Source organism: Bemisia tabaci, chromosome 2 (genome assembly GCF_918797505.1).
Source record: "Bemisia tabaci chromosome 2, PGI_BMITA_v3".
Taxonomy (NCBI): domain Eukaryota; kingdom Metazoa; phylum Arthropoda; class Insecta; order Hemiptera; family Aleyrodidae; genus Bemisia; species Bemisia tabaci.
In genome coordinates, this window is record NC_092794.1 from 60830284 (window position 1) to 60852171 (window position 21888).

General features: G+C 39.8%; 1 protein-coding gene across 2 annotated transcripts in view; it reads left to right on the forward strand.

Moving 5' to 3' along the window:
* The window catches only part of LOC109042693 (uncharacterized), a 75435-nt gene that overhangs the window by 26875 nt on the left and 26672 nt on the right, over positions 1-21888 (forward strand). The window contains exon 1 of one of the 2 annotated variants that reach the window (XM_072295988.1): positions 7453-7461. The exons of the other annotated variant lie outside the window; for it this stretch is intronic. The gene's annotated coding sequence lies outside the window, so the exon portion shown is untranslated. Of the gene's footprint in view, positions 1-7452; positions 7462-21888 lie in introns of those variants that run through there. 2 annotated transcript variants of the gene reach the window in all.

The following is a 21888-nucleotide window of genomic DNA, read 5'->3' on the forward strand; positions in this document are numbered from 1 at the left end:
AAGTTGCAGAATCTTAACAAAATTGGAATGCTCTTGGTTCCTTTTTGCAAAATGCAATTCAAATATTTGTCTCTCAAAATTTTCTTTGGGAATGGTCAAGGAATATTTCTTTGATTCGGCCGAAACTTCCATCGAGGACTTGATGTGCGAAGCTCGACGTGCAGTGTTCACGGGGAAAAAAACGCCTTCATTTTGATAAGATACCATCTTCCAATACCGGAGAGTTAGTATAATGGTATCCTGAAATGTGTGCAATTAGAGCGTTTTTCCAGACTTTTTCTAATGATTAATATCCCGACGACCCGTCATATACATCGTAAATTCCATATGGATTGCATTTTGCAACGTAAACTGCCGTGTAAGCTTTAGAAAATTAGTGACCATTAAGGTGCCCTGTTTTTTTCAATATGTATGTTTTTAGCCCTTTCCACCCGTTCTCTCGTTCCTTTTCATTTGTTAGATTATAATTGTATGGCTTCTCTTTAAGAAAAGATAAAATGCGCCGCTCGCAATTTACTTCTGAAACCTTTTGAGAATTTTTTCGTCGAAAACTGAACTTCAGATTTTTTTTTAGGCAACTCGATGAAAATTACTCTCCGAAAACCCTCACCCCTCTGCGGGAAGGCCTTCTCCCCGCGGAGTTCAAGCCTCAAGAATAATGTCGCAAAATATTCTCACAGGTCGACGTCTCTCACGCTGTCAACTGCAGGCAAAAATTGGTAAAAGACTACCCCCTGTAAACGCTTTCCAGGGTTTCATCTCTCCACCTCGGGTGTAGCATGGAGGGTGGGAACGATAGGAAAAAAGAGAGATGAAGGCCGAATACGAGTGAAGCGTGGACTCGTTCGTGATGATGTTGATCAGATGATCATTCCCGAGGGAGACATTCGGTCATTTACGCGACGGACCGCCGACCCCCCCCCCCCTCTTCCCCCCGCTCATACATGCCCAGTTTTCGCTCAATTGACCGAGGTACACCCTGTTGCCGGGCAAGGACTGAGTAGCAGAATTGAGGGGCTTGGAGGACAAGGCGCATAAGTGCAGTTTTTGCCATTGCGAAAAATACGTGTTTGAAGTTTCGAAATTGCGCGTCTCTCTGATCCTGTGCTTCAAATTATGCAGCATATTTTTATTATAGTTACAAATTTGTACAGCGCAGCTCGAGACAATGGTAACAGTAGAAAAACAAGAGGGGGAAAACGGGAAACAAGACTAAAATGCCCAATTTAAAAAAAAAAAACAAAAACGAGACGTTTCGGCTTAAAACCGAGTCATTTTTAGTCGGAAATGTTACGATAAAAATTTAGAAAAAAAAAGATGAAAAATCTGAGCCCTACATGATGGTGGCCGGGATCCAAAATTTTTTGTAAAATTTTCATTGTAACATTTCCGACTGAAAATGACTCAGTTTTGAGTAGAAACGTCTCGGTTTTTTTTTAAATTGTGTATTTTAGCCATATTTCCCGTTTTCCCCCCTTGCTTTTCTACTAATTTAATCATATCGATGGCAATTATTTCCCGTTTAGACGCCACTGGGTCCATTTTCTAAAAACTCCATTTTTGTACCTACTGTTCTCTCAGATAACACAGCAGCACCATTTCAGGCGCAACTGACTCACGATCGCATGACGTGTGAAGCTGAGTTAAACGCACCGATCGAACATCAAAAAACGCGCCGCTTCCACCCTCTTTTACCGGTCATTTTTTTCCACCAAAAAAGCCGCAGGTGGTTCGAAACTTGAACTGACAACGTAGAGAGTACTCCTGTCGAGTACCCTCTTCGTCCCCCTCCCTCCACCCCCCGTCCCACCCTTGTAAGCCGCTCCCCGCTACCCCTGCTCACACACCGGCTAGCCTTGTATTTACACTAGGTCTCCGAGTTCATCTCGCCCCGACCAATGAGGGATGCCTTGCTTACGTACACACGCACACAAGCGCGCGAGGAATACCCGCACACACCCGCTAAATAAGTTAACAGCTTTCACTTCGCGTTACGGCCGCTCGCCATCACGCCGCACAGTGGAGCGAGACAGTGGCAGAGGTCGGACATAATGTGAGGAAACTTCAAGAACTCGTATATTTGTTAATCCGGAACGCAGAAGTTTGAAATTGGTTTCGTGTGTTGCCTATTGGAATTTCCGCATTAATTACCCCTCGGTTTTAAAATACGATCGAACAAACACTAAAATTTGCAGTTTTTTTAGTGAAAAGAATACTTGTCTTACCTCTCCCAATGATTCGCTCCGCTGTGCGCCGCGCGCCGTTTACGGGCCGAGTTATGATGTTCCCGTAGGAGAGCTACCGTGCCCTGCTGAGGAGAAACGCCACACCAACATTTCGACGTTGCCAAACTATTTCAAATAAAATGCAAATTTTCTAAAGAAATTGAATTTTTTTTCTTCAATTATTTTATGCAATATTCTTTGCATTTTAATCAAGCATTTGTGAAAATTTCTAGGACAAATTTTAAGAACATGTGTTTGAAATAAATGTTTTACTGAGAGAAATTTGACAGTATTAGGATGATTCACGTCGTTTTTTCTTTACGCGCCATTTAGGGGCCGTAAGCGGGGACGGGGAGGGAGATAGGTCGCTCCAAAATGGGCTTTTAACAAATTGAATAGCGCGGTTCTTTTTTGACTGCGAGAAGTAATTTCTCAGGATCTGAACGGGAAAGATGCTCGTGATCTCATGCAGGTTCTATGTGATGCGAGAGTCTTGGTTGATTGATGTTTCAATGCTTCGTAGAAATTGTACTGATGATCTGGATCACGACACTGTGGAGCATAGCTTTAAAGTTAACCATGACGATTTAAATCCTTTGAAAAATCGTCGTGGTAATGCCTCGCCGTCTTTGTTGATTAATATTCTGATGCCATTCTGTAAGATTATGCCTTAGTTTTTCATCCCTCGTGTTTGTAACATTTTCAACATACAGGTCTAGTAAAGGGTTTTAATTTTAAAAGATGGCTTAAACTAAGGGTGCAACGACTAATCCAAAATTGAATCATGAAGGTTCAAAACGCACCATCTTATTTTTTTCTAATAATCTTTTCTCCATACTCTTCGTCGCGGCGTGACTGTTATAATCATCTCTTTCCTTCAAGTAGCGGAGGATCTAGCAATTTGGCAACGCCGGATTCCCTCCATTTAAACCTATGTTAGCTAATCGATTCTTGTCGGAGCATCTGGCCCCTCCAAGAAACGATACATTTCCGTAGGTTTAAATGGAGAAAAACAATGTTACCGATTCGCTGGGTTCGCCAATGCCCGCAAGAAGGTGATTTTAAGCTCGAAGCGCGTAATCTATTCAACCGTGCATGACCGCCATTTTAAATCTAGAGGAGGCAAGGGTCTCCGGAGTTTTTTTCCTGGAAAAGTTTTTTTTATCCTCTGTCTAATGATTTATCACTTGATGGAAGTCATCAAACCAAAAATTTAATCGGCAAGAAAGGAGGCTGTCAGACTCTGAGGATATCATATTTGTTCGTAAAATCTCACCGAGTGATAAATCATTATTGAGAAGAGGATGAAAAGAGAAACTTTTCGGCAAGACTGAAGTGCTTTATCTTTTACCAAATTTGAAATGACGGCTCGATAAAGTTAGAATTGAAAAAACTCCGATCGACCGTCATTTTGACTCTGACAGCACGAGTTTCGGTTTGTGTTAAAAAATGACTATTTCTTCTTGCTCTCTCCAAAATACAACAAAATACAAGGGGGCGGGCGGGGGTGTCTTTATTTGAAAAAACGATATTGTGGTCCGTAAACGAGCCCTCTCAAGAAGTCTTCCTAATTTTACAGTGGAGAGAGGGAGACTTTAAAAATTAGTCCCTTCAATAAAGTAGAAATGTGAAAATTGCAAGGTATCAGATGCTTGATTCGAAATCGCGATTTTGAATTACGGCGATCAGCAGAAATTTGGCAACATCAAATTATCTGTATGTGATTTTTTCGAAGCATGGCTGTCCTATCTACAGAGTATTGAAAGAAACATGTAGCCGCGAAAGTTCTATTGATCGAAGTTGTAAAAATAGCGTGTGTACTGTAAAACTTCAGGATTGGAGCGCCTTCAATTCGAGTGATACTTCTAGCTTTGCCGGAGAGTTAGTTTAGTTGCGTGACCTAACTTAACCCAACCTGACTCTCATGCGATCGGTTACTAAGCTTTGTGACCGTTCAGAATCATAAAACTTGGCATACTCAATTACTATAAAGACAAAATGTGCTTTAACATTCCGGAATTACTTTTGATGAATTAATTTTTACCAGGAAAAAACTATAATGTTGTGTTTTTCCAAGTTCTCCGTGAATTTGTGTCATTTTGTAGATATACTATTTCGGCTCTCGTTCAATCGATTTTTGTGAAACTAGGTATTACGGAGTATTTTTTGACGAAAAACTCTATTTTTTGGTAGAATTTTCAAAATTTCAAAATCCAGGATGGCAAACGTTGCTTAAAGTACCATATTGGCTTTTTCAACATAACCTATCCTTACATTCAATATATGCATTTTTTCAAATCCAATTCACCTTCAAGTATTATAGATAAGATTTAACACTGATATGTTGAAACTGCTAGTTTTATTCGAATCATTTCAAGAATTACAGGAATATCCTACGAATTTCGGATATCTTTATAAATAGATTAAAAAAAGCAATCCTATGACAAGCGCAGCCATCTATTAAACTGCTGGTTTTGATAAGATTTCAGCATACTTGGAATGTCGAGGAACGCCATGTAAAATTATACCGCCTTTTGTGTAACCTAACTTCCACTTGGACTACATTTTGCAATTTGGAACTATAAATTCTAGCCCGGTTTAAAAATAACCATTAGCCATTAGTTTCCCTATGCACATAAGTGTTTTTCCAGAAGAGTCAGAATTCCAAATTGCAAAATGCAGTCCATTTGATCTGTGAAATATAATATGGTATACATAGTTTATACTTAATATCTCGTTAAAGAGTTGATTTTTTAACTTTCCATGGTACAATGAATATTTTATAAGTAAGATTTGGAAGCGAAAACATGTGCCTTTTTTGTTTCAGACCTTGCCTAGTGGCCCATTGGCACAGAGCTCCATCGTCGAAAGAAAAGAGGCTAATCCAATTTATTTTGAGAAAAATTCACCTGGGATTCGAAGGAAAGGGTAAAACTTTTTGTACTGGTGGATTAGATTTGATGGATGAGGCACATTGCGAGAGCCTTCGAATCACTCCCAGCCCGGTGGGGGACGCTTAAGGGCAGCAGGGGGCGTGGCGTTTTAATAAAATCATCCAGCAACCATCTCGCTGTTCATTGTTGGTAGCTCAGTTTGTGCTTTTGTTGACGTAGAATGACTGAGGCTCGCCGCGTGAAGCCCAGGTTTTTGTTTTTGAATCAATGCGCACTCCTGCAGGCAACGACGACGCACCGACGTAGACGCAATCTTGTTTAAATCGGTGTCTGCTTGACGGGCGCAAGCCCAAAAACTCATGAGCCTTGGCTTTTGTTTATTAACAAGGACGTTAGGGCTTATCAGTTTTTGAACTCACGCCCATCCAGCAGACACCACGTTTACAGGTGCTGTCGAATTGAATGGCTTTGTTGTGCCACAGAATGAATAATTTTCTGTTGCGACAAACACGGCTAATATTGAGGGAGGGTTTTTTTTACCATGAAGAAAACTTATCAATTTTTCTTGAAAATTTCTGTAAATATTTTCACCCGTTCAATTACAATTACAGGTATTTCAAGGATAATATTCCTACGTTTATCTTCTTCTAAAAAATCAAACATAATCGAAAATTTTGAAACGTCGCGATAGAGATACGTATTTACCGACTAAAATCTCGGTGTGTCATTGTATATGATCCGGTTTGATATGGCTGACATTCGCCGTGTCAATAGACTGTTTTGGTAGTTACCTCATTCGAGACCTATACTGCAATTAAATTGTGCCAACCTCAAAAGGCGCAGTAAAACAGTCGAAACCAAACAGTTGATTAATTTATTTTGGGTTTAACCACTGAATGTATCAAAAATTGAATGACGTGGTCATTAAATGAGTCTATTAAGAAGCCCCATGATAGCGCCATCTGAGGGACGTTCTCATTTGATCTCATTATGCCATCGTTACTTATTTTTTCAATCAATTTCAAAGTTATTACGAAGTTTGATGCTGCAACGACTAAGCATTGCTGAGCTTTCAGTCTTTGTGGAAACACAAATGAAATGTAAAAACGTGGCTCTGCTTTGTTATAGCGTTGCGATTTTACGGATGAGTTCAGGGTCAATGGTTCTAGACTCTAGAGACTCTTAGCAAGATTTATACATCATCAAAACACACAAAATGTTGAAGGGTGACACCCCAACCTTGACTCTCGTGAGGAGAGGGCCCAAGGAGGGAGTCAAGGGTTTCAATAAACCCGCCTCGATTTTAAGTGCTCAGTAGTAAAATGACCCATCATAATTTCGACTCGAGTAAATTTAAGGGTCTCTTTCCGTCCGGCGAATTTTACGACGTTCTGTCTCGTATACGCTTTCCGGACTTCGCCCACTGACCCACTAACCGAAAAATACATCACTCAAGTATTTCGAATGCGGAATTAGCTCGTATGCGATCCAATCGTGCTGATAAGAAACGAATAAAGTAAGAATTGGACTACATTTTGCAATGAGATATTACTGCATATGGTTAATTTTAAAAACAGCGTTTGTGCTTTTAGTGTCTCCATGCATGTAGGTGCTTTCATGGATAAGCCAAAAATAGTAGTTAGTCTAATTAAATACAAAGAACCTCGGATTCTCTGAATGCCTTTGTTGAAACATATTCCTCACTTCCATTCGGCGGTCTGACCGTTCGCAGAAAAAAGTCACGGATTATTTTAAATAGATAAATTTCAAACAAACTTTTGTTTAAGTCAACTAAAGAATTGTATCTATCTTGTATGCTGAAGTATAAAATTAAAGTAGTTTACATTGATTTCATCGATCTCTACCACGAGTAAGATTTTTTTCATATCAGAATATTTTTTGGGAGTTTTTTGTCTCAGAATAGAAAGGAAAAGAAAGTAAAAAAGAGAGAAAAAAAAATACATACATAAATCGATTTTCTAATGAAGGCCAGGAGAAGACACCGTTTTGCTTATCAGAAATCGCGCATCACAGGGTCATCTCAAAGGGCGCATTGAATATAGATTTGAAGCCAATGCTCTCTAGTCAATTTTCGGTGATGCCACTATTGCGACGCGTATACATATTTTTTGCCTATACGGCCAAATGAAGGCTAATCAGCCGCCTCATGACATATTCATGTTGCATCTTCATCTCTGTTTCATTTATAAATTGATTTTAATTTCTTTGCAATTTTTCTCATTTTATCATCAGCTTTGTTCTTCGTGATTTTTAATATACTTTTTTTTGTTTTCTGTTTCAGGTATGTAATCGAGTTCATATCGTACATCCTCTCCCTGGTTGTAAGTATAATAATGTTAATTTGTCATAAAGTTTATTTTCCGATTCAATTAAACGTTTATGTTATATTGACTTTATCTCACTATATCTCTGGCGTAGAGCTTGAGTGGTACTCTGTATACTTATTTACAACGGAACTTCAGTACACGAAAAAATAAATTTAAAAAGGACTTCCCTCACAGTATAGTCCTATTCCGTTGTGTCATAACAAATGGTAACAGCAGCTCATGAGGTTTCGTGCGTCGCAACAAACGAGACCTAAGTTATACTTTGCTGTAAGGCCTCATGTAGTTATCAAACCAAAAGCCCTTGATTTTTATAGATCTGTATGTTGTTTAGTTCTTGTTTTTTCCTTAAACCCAATCTACCATAATAATCTTATACCAATTGTATGAGGAAGGAAATATCATGAAAATGAATCAATCATGTATGGCAGGATCGGAGGTAAACTTTTCTATTTGTAAATCAGAAGGGATCTTCACTAAACAGAGCTGTCAAATATTTAACAAGCGTTTTGAAGGGTATTTTATAGTCCCTATTACTGTATAGGTTCTCCATGTAATTTATGTGCGATTTCACCCTGGAAAAGTCTACTCAGTTGGCTGTGCACATTGTGTGCAACAGACTTACTGTGCATGTGCATTTGCCATTACGTGCCTCTCGTGAATATATAATTTATGGAAGAGCTTCCATATTGCTGAAGGATACTCGTATGAACGAGAGGCAAGAAATTAAGATAGGATAGTCTTGCGTAAATTAGATGCGGCTGAAAAGTGCAAAGCGTGAATTTTTAGTAACGCCTCAAGGCAGCTTCTGGATCCCTCCGCACCGCACGGCCGTGATAGGGAACAACGCTATACGCGCACATTGAAGCGTTGCCAAATTTCCTTCAATAATATGCAACTTTTATAGGAAATAATAGCGCTTGCCTGCAATCAGAGTACCTTCATAGGGTGAGTGAGGCTGCTAGAGGACCCTTTTCTGATCAGCTCAACCATCTTATAGACCTCATTGACCTTCAAGAATAGGTAAAAAAATTTTCTCATCCTTATCGACCACTATTTGGCCCACATTTTGCAATAAGGAGCCACTATTTATGGTCCATTTTAGAAACAACGTATATGTTATCGGTTACCCTATGCAGAAAGGTGCTTTTACGGAAAAGCTGGAGAGAGTGGCTCCTTATTTCAAAATGTAATCGGTTCAGCGGACGTTGCATTCAGATGATTCTAATGGGCAGATAATGAGGTTTAACTTGCTTGTACATATCACCATACACTTGACTCAAATCACACGTTTAGGTATGATTCAGTTTTAAAACCAAATTTGTTTATTATATTTGAAAAACTCCTTTTAACTTGAACCTCGACTACGCCGGAAATGAGTATGGCAAATTGAACCAGAAGTTTGATAAATTCTATATTCAGTCTCCTTGATTTTTGAGACAGTCATACCGCAGGGAAAGGATACCCAGACATATGGTAGCATTTACCATATCGACGGTAAAACTACCTGTTTGCGGTGTTTGAAAATGTCCGTTCCCATTTCATATTTTTAAAGAGGAACGAATGAAATCATTCCTTGAAGTTTTCACAGAATTTTCTTCACACTGAGAGGAAAAATCACGGAATCACGTCTCTGTGTCCCTTCAAGGAAAATGTTTAAATATTATTAAAAAACACGTTATATGAGGTGAAATTCGGCAATATTTGAAGGATCATACGGCGTTCTTCTCTAGGACGGGAGCGCAATACTGCCCTGCTAAAGAACGCCGTATGAATATTCGAGAGTTTGCCACATTCCCTTGATAAAACACGTAGTTTAGACGAAATTTATGCATATTTTTCCTTGACATTTTCAGATATTTTAGATTAAATTGCGTACAAAATAGTGTGAACATTTTGGAAACAAACATTTACAATTTTCTCAGTAAGCTCGGTTTTTATTGAAGGAAATTTTGCAACGCATGAGGGTTCATACGGCGTTTTTCCTTAGAGCGACAGAATACCCGGACGGAATTGGAATTCCGGCGATGAACGTTGCGTTGCGTCGCGGCGTCACCGCTACAACTCTCCGCGTGGAGTTCAATGTTTTCATAAGCTCTGACCCACATTTCCAAGTTCCCCTCCTTTTCTATCCCTCCCACGATGCGGTCGTGCACCTCCCCTCTGCTTCCTTAGGGTCGTAGCCCTTCCTCCCCGTTCACCCCCGCCGCCAAATTGCGAGGGTGCTCTTGTTTCAAGCACGATATCAACAACGAGCCAATGTCGGTGGGGGACACCCAACAAGGTCCAAGCTAGAAAATAATTCATTTTTTCTCTCTTCGAGATTTTTTGTAGAGAACAATTCACACAACGGAAAATTCGAGGATCAACTCCTGAACAAGATACTGACAAGAATTTTAACACTGATCAAAATGGAAGTTAGATTTTAAATATCATTAGTTTTTTTTTCCTAACCAACGAATGTTAATTCTAAATACTTATATCGCATCTAGGAGTTGATTTCCATCTTTTCCCGTTTCTTCGTAAAATTTTGAGGAGATATCTTATAGTGCGTTGTGTTTAAATTTAAGGCCCATATGGCACCATGTTTCCCTCGTCAATTTTCGGAAAGTGCATAAAATATAAAGTACGTAGGTAAAACAATAACGTAGTCCAAAAAAAGATGCCATTTTTGGGCTTACGTACTGACCCAAAGTGAGTATGATGACTCGCTTCCTCTTTTGTCATGTAATGACATGTTTGTCAGTAATGACTAGATAAATCTCCGCAAAAAGGAACAAAGAACTAATAACACATTTATAATATTTTTATACTATATTTTTGTAGGCAAATCAAAAGTAGATATGTCGTTATTGAAATAAGCCAAAAAAGTCGGTTCCTTATGGACAGATATTCCGTCAAATTGAGCAACTCTGCACCTGCTCAGGGCAGCAAAACGATTTCTCAAGAATAATCATGAGTTGAATAACGCTGACTCCGTCAGATTAAGTATTAGAGCCTAACACAAAGCGGAGCGGCGACGCCCTGGCGCCTACAAACCTAACAGGGATACTTCACGGATTGCGCAACGCGTGAAGTATCCCTGTAAGGTTTGTAGGGGCCAATGCGCGTTTCGCGCTGGCTGCCCGCCTGCCGCACCGCAGCGTGCCACGGCACTTGAAGCAACTATTTTACACAAGAGGCATTGCACAGTATCATACGAAACTGAAGGCGTTCTAATATATTAGGAATGGCAGGCATCCATCAAAAGTACGGAGCTTTCCTCGCAAAATAAATCAAGATACCACGGCTCAAAAAGAAAGCAGTGGTCCAAAAACTCACTAAGTCCTAGCATCCGTAATTAGTGACGTTCAGCGTACACTTTATCGCCTGGCTGTGAGTTGCTTAATCGTCATCGGCTATAAAAGGCTATAAGAAATTGTGTAGCTGGCTATAGACGCTATTGGAAATCTTACAGCCGGCCGTAGGTCTATGGCATTTTGGAACACAGATTCTACTGCCAATTTTTACCAGGGATGGACGCATTTAAATCAAAAGAAAATATATCCAGTGTTACATAAGCCCTTTTATGTATCAATTCTCATGGATCTTAGGGCTCATGTTAGAGTAGATATAGTTTCTTTGATTTAAAAACGTCCATATTATCAGTTAAATTATGCTACGACAGTTGAACGAGTTCAGAGAAAGATCAGCCTTGCAATTTCAGACTTATATTGCAAAATTTTACGTTTATTTCGTTATGATTTAAATTTTAATGGGTTCTTCTTGAAGAAAATTTTACGAGAAAACCACTGAAACTTCTTTTAAACTTTTCTGTATCATATAAAAGAGTATTTGAGTTTTCTACGTTTCAACATCTTGTCCGATATCTCTTGTTTACTCGATCCTTTGTGCGACGCTTTTAGAGGGCACTCTTTCGATGCCCGATATCAGCTCTGACGGAAAGCGGTCGATGACGTCACTAGCGAAACATCTTGTAAGATCAGTTTACGGATGCAAAAGAGGGGTTTTTGCGCGGTTTCAATCTACCTAGACCCGATGGTATCTCGGGTTTCAAGACATCGTCGCCAACCGGAAAGGAAAATCTCCGCATTTCCTCAAGAAATGGTCAACGATGCAAGTGAAGTTACTCGCCTAGAAACTAGCAGCGCTGGAGAGGTAGTCGGCCCCGAGCTGGAGGCTAAAAGCTACCCTTGTTGACGGTGAACGAGGAAAAATGAGGGCATAACAAACAATTTAGCGGGGATGATAAAAAGGGGGTGCGTGGCAGGGATGAGCCCTGCGCTTGGATACCGGAGGGAGTTTATCAAGATTACCGCGCAACATGTCAAACGATGCTTGCCGGATTGTCTCGTAAAACAACATGCGCTTTAGATAAAGCTTAGTGTAGTCAGCGTGTTTGGAATATATAGCCATGTCGGCTTCCATTATTTGAAGAGTGGACATTCGTACAACCTAGTAACCGCCATTAGGTGTCGCTTAGATTGTGTAAGCGTGTCTCCAATTTAACAGAAATATATAGTGGTCTGAGCAGGACAATTGGACCGCGTTAAGCAGGAAGGAACCAACAGTTACTGCCAAATTTAATCGGGCAATTTCATTTTTTACATGAAAACGATTGTGCAGATTTTTATACAAATTTCAGTTAATTTTCTGCATGGCAGGATGCAAAGTCCTTGAAATTTTGAAAGGAATCCGCACAAACGTTCTCTTTTAAAGAATTAAATTGCCCAATTAAATTTGACAATAGCTTGTGTGGATTGGTTCCTTTCTGCTAAACGCGGTCCAATTCTTATCATGAAAAGGAGACAGAATTATAAAGAAAATTTCGTAATAAAAAGACTATGAGGCGAATGCATCCCGGGTGTTCTCTGAGGCAATGGACAATCTCGGCAACACTTGAACACGCGCCTTTTCCACTCCTCATTTCTTGATTTGGAGCCGTTAGATCGGGAGCAGAGATTACTAGTTACACCACTGGGTAAAAGGAGTTGAAGCTTTTCTTGAAATCAAAATTTCGCGTGTTGAATGCGTCATTAATTGATGCATGATTATCATTGACAAAATTGTAATAAATAAAACGTAATTAATTTTACATAGTTGTCTCTGGAATTTGAATACGAGGTTTTGTGCTATTGTGTTTGTTTGAATCGCAAATCGATATCGGTGAAGCTAAGGAGCGATACTGCCTTCCTAAAAACTGACGATTTTCCAGGATGAAGAGAGAACTCCACCATTTTTGTAAATATGAGATTTAATTTTCAATTTTTGTATACATTACAGCGTCATTACTGCGCTTTGATGCGGAATAACTGGTAAAAACGAAATACACCAGCATGCGTATTTTATACTGTAGATTGCAGCAAAGTTGCTTGCTCATTTTCGCTAAAATCGTCAGTTAGGTGGTATTGTACCCAAGCCATAGATTTAGTATCATAGGAATACTGATACCATCGAAACTCGATATCGTCAAATTCCGCCCAAGGTATCACAAGCGCCATGCGACGTTTTATAATTTCCGCCGCCATTTTATTCTTTTACAGAGACATCGTTGATTGAATCTGTTTGAAAATTTCACTGAATTTTATCGACGGCACATTGAAACTTCTGTGAAATTTTCGGACACCTCCGTTCAACAGTTTCTCTGTAAAAAAATAAAATGGAGGTGGAAATTTTGAAACGTCGCATGGCGCTTGTGAATTGGACTGCATTTTGCAATTTGGAGCTATAAATTTTAGCTCCTCTGGAAAAACACTTATGTGCATAGGGAAGCTAATGACACATACGTTGTTTTTAAACTAGGCTACACTCAAAAAACAAGTATGAGAAGAGTGACTTACGGGCCAAGTTATGGATCATGGAGCCATAGAATATAGTTCGTGGAGCCATGCTTATTATAGGTTCACGACCAATGAAGTATGGCTCAGAAAGCCATACTGTGGACGGTAAGTCACTTTGGTTGGAAATTATGGATCTCCGAGCCATTTTTAGCTTTTTCTGAGTGTAGAATTTATAGTTCCTAATTGCAAAATGTAGTCCAATTGTGATACTTTCACCGAAAGTATATTGAAAATTGCAAGAATGACGTAGCTGTTAAATGAGTCTAAAAAGGATCTTTACGGTGAAGTTACCAGGAACGGTATCTATATCTCTCAGGATTCACCTCGAGATAAGTCACACGTCTGCTTTCGCTTTCGACGATGAGAATAAAACGATTTCGAGGGTGCTTTTTCCCCGCTGCGACCTCGGCGGTTGTCACGGTTCATTCGGAGGGCGGTTAATTTGTCAGGAAGAGTCTTGGGAGGGTTCTTAAAGCACTCAGGAGTGGCGGAGGGTCATTAGACCGCGTTGTCAACACCTAAGAACCATTAGTCGACTACTCATCAGCATTTCAACCGAGATTGTCAACCGATCTCTCGCTACTACCACCATGAAACGGGAGCCGTGTAAACACTCTCGCTCGCCGCACGGTGGGAAATTGTCCCACTTAACCTCTGATATCATATGTAGAAGTTATATATATGACCTCTGATATCTGATATCATATTCGTAAGAAACTAAGGGGTATGCTTCTGACCGCTTCACCGTGCAACCCCCCCCCCCCCCCCCAGAGCTAAGCTGCTATCACACGCACAGTCCGACTGCGTAATCAATGACACTCGCGGGCTGAATGGACAGTCGGCAGTCATAGAGAAAATACAGAATGTGGTGGCAAGGCAGCCTTCTTGAAGATTTGCTGTGACGTAGAAAAGTACACGGACTGGCGCGCTGTTCAAAAAAACTGCTGTTCATGCATTTCATGATGGAACCTGTTTCAAGACCTACATCACCACTCTAACTAAAATTGAAGGTCATATAATTGAACATTATTAGTTACCATGACTCTCCAATTTCTGCTTTTTTGACGCACAGAACGTAATTTCAAAATTATACCTTCAATACCCTATACCTACCTAACCTGGGCGATAGTCATATCTACAGATATTTCCGTCCCTTTCAACATTATACGTAAATTATCTCTATTTCTTTTTTGTAACTAATTTCTATCTTTCGTCTCATATTAATTACTATAAGAACTTATATTATGTAAATTGTTGAATAAAGTGAATGTCCTGGATAAAAAAAAAAAAAAAAAAATACCCTATACCTATTATACCTAATACCTAATATACCTATTATACCTTCAAAACGGGATGAGTCGAGATAGAAGTGGTTATTATATGAAATAAATATTTTTAAGTTCAGTTACAGTCGAACATTAATAGAAAAACATATCGAAACATAAAAAGTCATAGTTACGAGTTTTCAAGGAATTACTCGAAAACGGTTCCTATTCTCATCTTGGAATTTTTTCCTGAGTTTTCTGTTATTAAAAGCTTCCACTTAAACCTTGGTTCGATGGTTGAATCGAATACCGTAAAAAGGGCGAAAGTCAGCCCTTATTTTTGGAGGCTCTTTGGCAACGGCTGAAGTCTCATACGGCGTTCTTACTTAGCACGGCAAAGTGGTTATCGTAACTACCGCACCGTGGCTGACGCATTCTTCACCAGCCGCTGGTTGGGGTGACTATCTTTTTCTCCGCGTGTAACCACGCATAAAACTCAAAGATTGACCATAAAACAACTCCAAGCCAGGGCGGGGAGACGCTTGCAATATTTAAAGAGCATTTTCCGTGTAGATCCTTTCTCGCTAAAACTTGTTCGTGAAACACAAAGCAAAGTTTCGCATAGAGATGGTATTAGTGGACGGTCCGCAAAATACAGTTGTCTGGTTGGAATATCAACGATTCGCATAAGAAGGGAACAATAAACTACCCACATATTCCGGCCGTTGCCTTGCGGGGGCCGCCAAATCATTCCGGTTCTCAACCCTGACTGCTTCGCCCCTCGAGACGCAATCCGACGTTCCGAGAACTCTGATCATAACTGAATCGAAGAATCAATCCCCAAATTGACGCAGCCGTCAAACGGAAAAATCGCTCTCATAAAAGAGGAAATAAAAAATTAGATCAAGAGCGAGACCGCCGCATAATCTCTCGCGCTCGGGCAACTTTTCAATTTCCTTCAATCGACCCCTTCTCAGCGCTAGCCTTTAAACTCACCCTCGTGGAAATGAGAAGTGGTGACAGATTTAGAGCCACACTGGCTAATCCGATGGACCGAAAAACGGAGGCGAGTGATAAGGGTGGGAAAACTGGACAAGGGTTCATGAAATAAACATTGGTCAGGGTAACATATCTCCCATGTTACTGGAGAGAGCGGTAACGGCGTAACGCCAACATTTTCGAAATCGAGTCTCCCTCAAAGTTCGACTGATGTAATTTGAATGAAACATAAAATTGCCATTTAATGCAGAAAAAACAGCAAAATTCGTCTTAAAATAAATATTGGCCGGAGTAAAAAACCTCACTTGCAACTGAAAACATTATTAGTATCGGCATAACGCCAACATTTTCGTAATCAAGTCTCCTTTAAAATTTGACTGTTCATGTAAAAACAATTAATACTTAGTACTTATGTAAAAACAATTAATACTCACTAGTTTTGTTAATAAATTAAAGATATATTTAAAAAAAATCGACTGATCTAACTTAATGAACCTTAAAAATGCCCTTCAATGCAACAAAAAAGCAGAATTCGTCTTTTTTTTAAAAAAAAAAAACAAAACAAAGAGGGGTATCTCAGAAAGTACAAAACAATTGACGTCCTTATAAATGAAAATAGCAGTACGACGGTGTAGGTCGGCAATCATATAACTCGGAAAACGCGATTTTTCAGGAGAGGGAAAAAACTCTCTACATTCCTCATCTTTGAAGGTAGAGAGGAAATAATTCTTAGAGACAGTAAGTATAAGATGCTTTATAAGACTCTATCATCATTTTGAATAATATGCTCGTTTATCTGGAGAAATGACCGAAAAATCGAGTTATGTGTTAGTGGAACTAAAGTCCAACACTGAATTTCGAGATACGTGGTTGGCGAATTACTGATTCAAACCTATTCTTTGCCGATGTTAACTGAATAAAGACTGAATAAGACTCCTCTCACTTTAAAAGTAGCCTAAAGTTCCTTTCAACAAACTTTAATTGGTAGCGAATCTTTAGAATGACACCGGAAAATAATTCGACGGCGTAAGTTGGCAATCACATAGGTAACTCGGTTTGCGACGTCGCAGACTTCCTGTCATACTTCATTTTTTGATCGGAAAACTGCTCAACGGCAATTCTTTAAAGCTGCCGTGAGTTTTCCTCTCTATGCGAAGAAAATTCTGTATAAACTGCAAGAAATGATGTCAAATGTGTCGAACTAACTTTTAATTTTACCTCCTAAACTGTTCACGATTTTTCCCGGGAGAGCGCGTGTTTTGTAAAAAAGCGGCGCCGGCACGAGTTATGTGTTAATGGAATTAACGCCGAGATATTATATTGCAATAAGTTTCAGTAAATGGGGCCCCTTCAAATAGGAGCTAGGCAATATACACAACACTCAGTTGAATAGCAATATTTACATTATGTAATTACTACGTATTGTAATCGGTGCGACTTGGGGCCCCTTTGACGGTCACATTTTTATAGCTCAAAAAATGCGTTTTCCAGTTTGCGACGAAAAGTGAAAAATGCGTTTTCCAGTTTGCGACGAAAAGTGAAAAATGCGTTTTCCAGTTTGCGACGAAAAGTCTCCGATCATGTTTTATTTTTTGAGTGAATATCAACCAAAATACTTATAATCATGTATTCTAAGTAAATCATAGAAAACTTCAAGGAACCATTTTGGTTAGTAATCTTTGCAGAGAATAAAACATATAATCGGAGGTTTTTAAAACGCTTAAATTGAGATACATCTTTTTCGCATTTAGCCATCGACACATGACGAGCAGAAATTCAAAACCTGGCGAGCGTCATCAGGTTATTGCTAAAATATGCATGTCGCTCCTCAGCGTAAAAGATCCTAAATGCCCCGTCTTCATGAGGAAATTTTCTCTAAATTTGGTCTATTAGAAACTTAGAACATTAGGTATAGCAACACCTCATAACACTTACAAGATTTTGAATTTCTGCTCTGAATATAAAAAAAAAAAAATTCACAGCTTCTACAGCTTCGTGTTGCTCTCACCTGAAAATTTCAGTTTCTCACGGTTCAATAAAAAGATTCTCAGGTTTTGACGTTACTTATTTATGTTTTTCATGTGTACAGCTAGAAACTAGAAAGTACAACTCGAAAAGGAATGGGGAAACAACTTTGGAAAAGCTCATTTCCACACCACCTTAGGAGAGTCCGATCAGGAAAATGATACGGTACTGCTCCTGGAGGTAGAGCTTTCGGCGCGCTTTTTTTAACGTGGTGTCGCCATGAGCCCTAATCCACGGGGGAGGGGGGGGGGGGGGAATAACACACTTACAAACGCTGCCGCAGCTCCAGCTTCCTCTGCTCCATGCCGTTCTTGATTCTGCTAAAAAAACAGCTCTGCTCGTGAGACGGAAGTAGTGCCCACTAAAACTGATTATAACCCTTACTTATCTAGCAATGAGGCGAAATAAAACGGTATCTTACCTTCGGTTGCGAGAACAGCAGCAGCAGCACCTGAAACAGAAACAGAAAAAAAAAAAAAAAAAAAAAAAAAAAAAAAAAAAAAAAAAAAAAATTCGATGATCCTGGTACGACGATCCCGGTACGACGATCCTGGCACGACGATCCCGTTACGATGACGGCCTCCCCCAACCCCGGCTTCCGGCCCCCAGGTTCCTTTCCCACCTCCTCCCTTTTTTTTTTTTTTTTTTTTTTCCCACTCGTGGCTTGCTGAGATCCTCCGGGGCGTAACGCCCCGGAGCCGCCGTCGCCGGCAGGGGCGCCCGCCGGGACCCCATAAGGGTCCGCTGGGCGCCCCCACCCCCAACCCCCCGCGAGGGGGGAAAAGCCCCCCCTTGCGGGGGGGCAAAGACCCCCCTCACGGGGGGTCGGGGACAGGGACGCCCAACGGACCCACGGGGTCCCGGCGAGCGCCCCTGCCGGCGACGGCGGACCCCGGGACGTAACGCCCCGGAGGATCTCAGCAAGCCAGTCGCAGAAAAAAAAAAAAAAAAGAAAAAATCCTACGCCTCCCCCCGTGATTCTACACCGCGGCCCCTCCCCCCTGGGAAACCCTACTCCGCGATCCTACTTAAACCCTACGAACATCCCCCCTCTCCCCGGGAGCCCCATAGGAAACCCTAGCCCGCGATGCCGCACCAACCCCACGTACCCCCCTTTCCCCGGGACTCTCCCCCCTGGGAATCCTCAAAACCGCGGTACTTCCCAACCCTACGAACCCCCCTTCCCTGGGAACCTCCCCCTCAGCGATCCCTCCCCCCAAGCCCGTTTCTTCAGCCGCATCTGAAACAAACAAGGCAAATCAAGAATTATTAGCATGATTAGCAACAGGTGACAAAACTGGCTTCTACGTTTCTATTTAATCTCTCATCCACGTTGTTAAAAGTTCTGTTCTATGATCATCAGTGGCTTGGCGTGTTTTGCGATATATTGATTGTTATGCCACTTAAACCTATGGAAAAGGATCGATAAACAGGGTGTTCGTAGCGAACACCTTCATAATCGATTCTTTACCATAGGTTTGAATGGCATATTAATCGATATGTCGCAATTCATGCCACGCCACTGATTATTAATCTGGACTTATGGATGCTAAAGAGAACTATTTGCATGCAACATACTTCCTTTTAGCGTGCATAGGTCCGATATCCTTATGTCCATTTATCTCTTGTCAAAATTCTAGTCAAGGCACCATGCCAAAATGTATCAAATTTCAGGTATTACTTTTTCAAATTAAAGTTGCCGTTCCGTGTTGCTTTTTGACTATACCATGCAGCGTTAATTGCAGAAAGGTGGTAAAATAGTGCTGCATCCACACTATTTTGCGGGGGAAACGAGGCCAAAGAGAACTTCTTGATTTCTTTTTTCTTGAACTTTTTGGCCTTGTTTTCCCAGCAAAATTGTGTGGACGCAGCACTATTGTACCGTTTGGCCTATTTTACTATTGATTACTATTGTACCACCTTCTTACATAGTGTCGCCCTTTTGACTTAAAGGCATATCTCAATTTCCACTTGAGCTCTATTTCGCATATAAAACCATGATTTTTGAGGCTCATGCGGAAATCGAGGTACGCCCTTACGCCAGAAGAGCGACAATGCGTTCAATGCTTTGCGGTTTTATTTTTCTCGATAATTTCAAGCATGCATTCATCTGTAGAGTAACTGAACTACATCACGCGAAAAAAAACCAATTTTCCTGGCTCACTTAGAAAAATGTATGTCTTCGCTACAATAAACCGAAAAGCTAACTCCTTTCTACATGATTCAGTCTAATTACTTTCAGTTGAATGCAGTATGGTTCGATAGTATCACAAGAGAGCCATGCAGAACTGAAAGGAATTGCAAATACTTTTCATCTCGCGCAACAACTGAGGGCATTCAAGTTAAGGATACGATAGAACAAATAGGTGCACATTTTGGAGGGCACTACTTCCGTCTTCAATGGCTCATCATGCGGAGCATTTTCTTCGTTTTTTGCAGGCCTGAAACAAACTAAGAATAAAAAAAAGAATGATTAGTTGGAGCTTAACCTAACTTGAAAATAAAAAATTTATAAGAGAATTAGTTTTCTTCATGTAAAATCAGCTAGTGTTTTTGGACTTGTGCCTTAGCTCCAATAATGGGGTTCTCATGTACGTAAATATAATAAATAAATAAATAAATAAAATAAATTTGATAAAGCTGATACCCATCTCTTATTCTAATCTAAAATTAATAATTTATTTGGAATGTAATGAAGCTAATTTTCACTTTTTTCTTTTCTTTCGCTATTTGATAATTCGTCACTTGCCTTACAGAAGGGCGTAACTACACATTGAGATGAGCCCGGAAAAGCATTGAATTGTGTCAGGGTTCAATGCAGAGTGTAGTTACTCCCTTATGTCAGGTAGGCGATGATGTAAGCGACTAATAAAAGTCATTTTAAAGTGATTATAAATGTTAAAAAAGTGATAAGTGATTAAAAATGTTTTAGTATTTCCTGCTAAATTATGCGAAAATCTATGTTAAGGCGATTCGATGGACGCCATATTTTGTGTCAGAACGGCATGCAATATATCGCATCAATTGGTTCCATTTTCTCAGCTACTCGTCATTTTTCTCCAATTTTGAGATCGCAATTTTGTTGTCAGGAGACAAAAGCACTCACTTACCAATTTTAACAAATAAATTCAACGTAATAAAGGCGTGGTTTTTTTCGGAGAGAAAACATCACATTCGATACTGATATCGAAACTGCACTCGAATGCGATATTTTCTCTCTAAAAAAACCACGCCTTTATTACGTTGAATTTATTTGTGAAAATTGGTAAGTGAGTGCTTTAGTCTCCTGACAACAAAATTGCGATCTTAAAATTGGAGAAAAATGGCGAGTAGCTGAAAAAATGGAACCAATTGATGCGATATATCGCATGCCCGTTCTGACACAAAATATGGCGTCCATCGAATCACCTTAATATTTGCAACACTAGAAATAATGAATGTGAAATTCAATGATCAAAATGCGTGTAAAATTGCTTTCACTGTGAGCGTACTAAATTATGCGAAAATCTATGTTTATATTTGCAACACTAAAAATAATTAATGTGAAATTCAATAATCAAAATGCGAGTAAAACAGCTTTCACTGCGAGCGCTTCGTTTCTTGCCGATCTGAAAAAAAAAAGATACACAAAAGAAAATTAGGTAGTTTGAGGTTTACGGAATATAAAACGGAAAATGAAACCAAGCTGAACAGTTTGAAAAACTATTTTTCCTATCAGTCTGAAGCTATGGAAAAAGAGGAAAAGTAGTTTAAAGTATAGAAGAAGAACACTAAATAAAACAAGGTCTTTTACTGCGTCTGTTTCATACTAATCTGATAAAAAATAAATGAAAGTAAAACACAGAGACTAGAGTTAATACTTTGCAGTTCTCTATATTTTGAATGAAGAGAAAAAAAAAAAAAAAAACACACGCTATAAATTCTGAAAAAACACGTACGTGCATAGGGAAACTATTGGCACATACGTTGTTTTTAAACCCGGGCCAGAAATTAAAGTTGCAAATTACAAAATGCAGTCCAATTTTCCTTGTGATTAAAATGCTGAAAATCATCTAACCGCATCTCTCGTAAATTCTGAAAGATTCATACAAATGAGAAAGAAAAGTAACTGTGAAGCTTTTGAAGAGGGGAAATATACGGCTTAAGGTGATTCGATGGACGCCATATTTTGTGTCAGAACGGCATGCGATATATCGCATCAATTGGTTCCATTTTTTCAGCTACTTGTCATTTTTCTCCAATTTTGAGATCGCAATTCTGTTGTCAGGAGACTAAAGCACTCACGTACGAATTTT